The sequence below is a fragment of the Miscanthus floridulus genome, chromosome 6 (assembly GCF_019320115.1).
Source record: "Miscanthus floridulus cultivar M001 chromosome 6, ASM1932011v1, whole genome shotgun sequence".
NCBI lineage: Eukaryota > Viridiplantae > Streptophyta > Magnoliopsida > Poales > Poaceae > Miscanthus > Miscanthus floridulus.
Genome location: NC_089585.1, coordinates 32,644,080 through 32,646,706, shown reverse-complemented (window position 1 = coordinate 32,646,706; position 2,627 = coordinate 32,644,080). Strand labels below are relative to the sequence as shown.

Here is a 2,627-nt window from a genome sequence, read left to right as displayed (position 1 = left end):
TGTTTCACCAACTGGTTGCAGCTTGCAACAATAAGATAACAATTCAACAGCAATCTGTGTGCTAATGATTTCCAGATTATGTCTATAATCCAACAATAAATATTACAGATATAGAAGGTGCAGAGAAAATAATATAGCATGCTGTATTTCGACCTTTCAACACAGCATGATACCCTCCTGAAATTTATACCTGTTCTATTATACTGCTGCCTATGACTATTGTCTGCACGAAAACAACCACCCTTGGTTGCATACTCGCTTACTATAAGACATAATTTTACACACTACATTTGTGCTAGCACAATGAGTGCTTCTACGGTATGAATACTGCAGAATCATATATATTGTATGGCCAGCTCAGACAGACCAAACCCTTGCACCAGTCTGCCTACACTAGATCATTGCTTATCAGGAGCTCACAGCAGCAGCCATGCCCTAGTAAATTAACATGAAAAGATAAGGCACTATGATTTTCTCCACATTGAATGATGTCAAGCTGGCTATTCTCTCCAATGCCTTGACCAGAAGCCCTTCTTTCTTGTTGGTTCACTCCCTGAAACTGGTGTTGATGGTCGAGAACCAGTGGAGAAATGTCTCCTCGAAAATGAACGACTAAACGTATCCTTCATGCTAGAACTTGTGCCAAACCTGGGTTCTCTCTTAACTTTCTTCTGGAGCTTAGAGCTCCCATCAAGATCAGTATCAGCCATATTTTTCGATGTCTTGTTTTTAACCTTCAGTTCCATCTTTTTGAACAGTTTTGCTGTACATGCCTCACCATGGGTGCATACAGGACAAGGAGGATCATATTTCTCACTTTCTGCAGTAATACTATCTAAACAATTTGCATGATATGCATGACCACAGAATAAAACAGCAACTACTGCCAGTTCATGACCGTTACATGAAGACCGCTCCTTTAATAGCCTCGAACATAGCTTGCATACCTCTTGGCCAGGGGAGAGTACACTGGGATGTGAACCATTTGATCTTGATGTTTTACTAGCAATGGAGCCAAGGAGCTCATTGTCAACAGACCACCTATGTCTTTCAGTTGTGGCCACCGTATCAGAGGGTGTGCGAGTTGACCACCCATCAGATGTCTCACCTTGCAACTGCCCTGCAAACATATCATTGCTACAGGCAGAAAGCTTGGAGCTTGATGGCCTTTCTGCAGAGCTGTTTCCACTTAAAAGTTTGAGGGATGGAATGTTTCCATCCAAGGTCTGCCTGTATAGTTGATGCCCAGGTAATTGGGTTGCTTCCCTTGTCGAATTTGGGTCAACGCAACGCAAATAGAATGACTTCTAGAGGAGGAAGGATCTTCTGAATCTGCCTTCGGTACAGGGGGCGGTGTTGAAGGAAGAGACTCTGATGTCTTTATATCTGAAGCAACAGTTACTATGTCAGGGGCTTTAGAAGACTTAGCCTGCACAAGATGGTGAAACAGCAATGGAAATAATCATTAGAAACGATTGTATAGCTCAATAATCAAATCTACTAATTTGGAAATGAGAATGATACGAGACTGCACAAATGCCCAGTACCACATACCTCAAGAGTTGGATTGGCTGCAGTAGACTGATGTGCTGAAAACATGAAAAGAGATGTCAATAAAGAACGATCTATTTCTCCAGTGCTTAGCTGTTTGTTCCCATAGGCAACAGAACCTCTGCAGGCTGGTTATTTGTCACTATATGGGTTTAGCTTACGATATGTTTGAACTGCAAGTTTGATAATTTAAAGGTATCAAGATATGTGGTATTTGAGTTTTTATCATTTTAGCATGCACTGAGAAAAAAAATGATTGACTCATGGAGAAGAACAAGAAACACAAAATTAAGCAATGAGGAAATCAACTTCATTTCATTGTAGCATACATGTATTCCTATTCAGACAGTACATACCCATAACCATTCAATCAGTAATATGAAATCCATGCAATTTGATACATGTATTCAGACAGTACATGGAACAGGAACACAGGACAGGAGTAAATACTAAGCACAAGAGTATTTCAAGCCTATACCTGGAGGATCAAATTTTGAGAGCTTGGATGCTTCCATCTTTTTGTCAGATTTTTGCCACTTGACCCTGCGGAGGACATCAGAACGACTATCCCCACTGTTATGGCCTTCAGTTGGTGTAATGAAACTATTCTTTACTTCTGGATGAATGTTTCCACTACTTTGATTAGAGAACACCGTACTGTTCTCCATTATATCCTCTATGTGTGTACGGTTGTCCCACCGGAAGCTCCATGATGGTGAGTGTCTTACCCGGTATGTAGAAACTTCAACTGGAGCCATAGATGGCTGAGAACTTTCCTTGGCAGCTATGCAGCAATTAGCTCCCATATTTATTACAGAAAAGAAGTCAACGTCCTTTATAGACAATCTTAATCAAATCTCAGAAATTGACCATGTGATCAGAAATTGCTAGTCATACTGTCATACATAACATGCTGCCAGTCCCAAGGTGACACTGTAAAATAATGAAAACCATCTCATATTCATGAAGAAGCAAAGGAATGACTCCAAGAAAACAACAGCAGAAGTGAGGGCATTATTAGCTATTAGCTATATACTAAAAGGTCTTGAAACATTCCTTGTTGGCACAGTGTTAAA

The 2,627-nt window shown here is 40.5% G+C and overlaps 1 pseudogene; it reads right to left on the bottom strand.

Moving 5' to 3' along the window:
* Positions 1-500: 500 nt before the first annotated feature.
* On the bottom strand, positions 501-2,357 carry LOC136458030 (uncharacterized; annotated as a pseudogene).
* Positions 2,358-2,627: the final 270 nt, after the last annotated feature.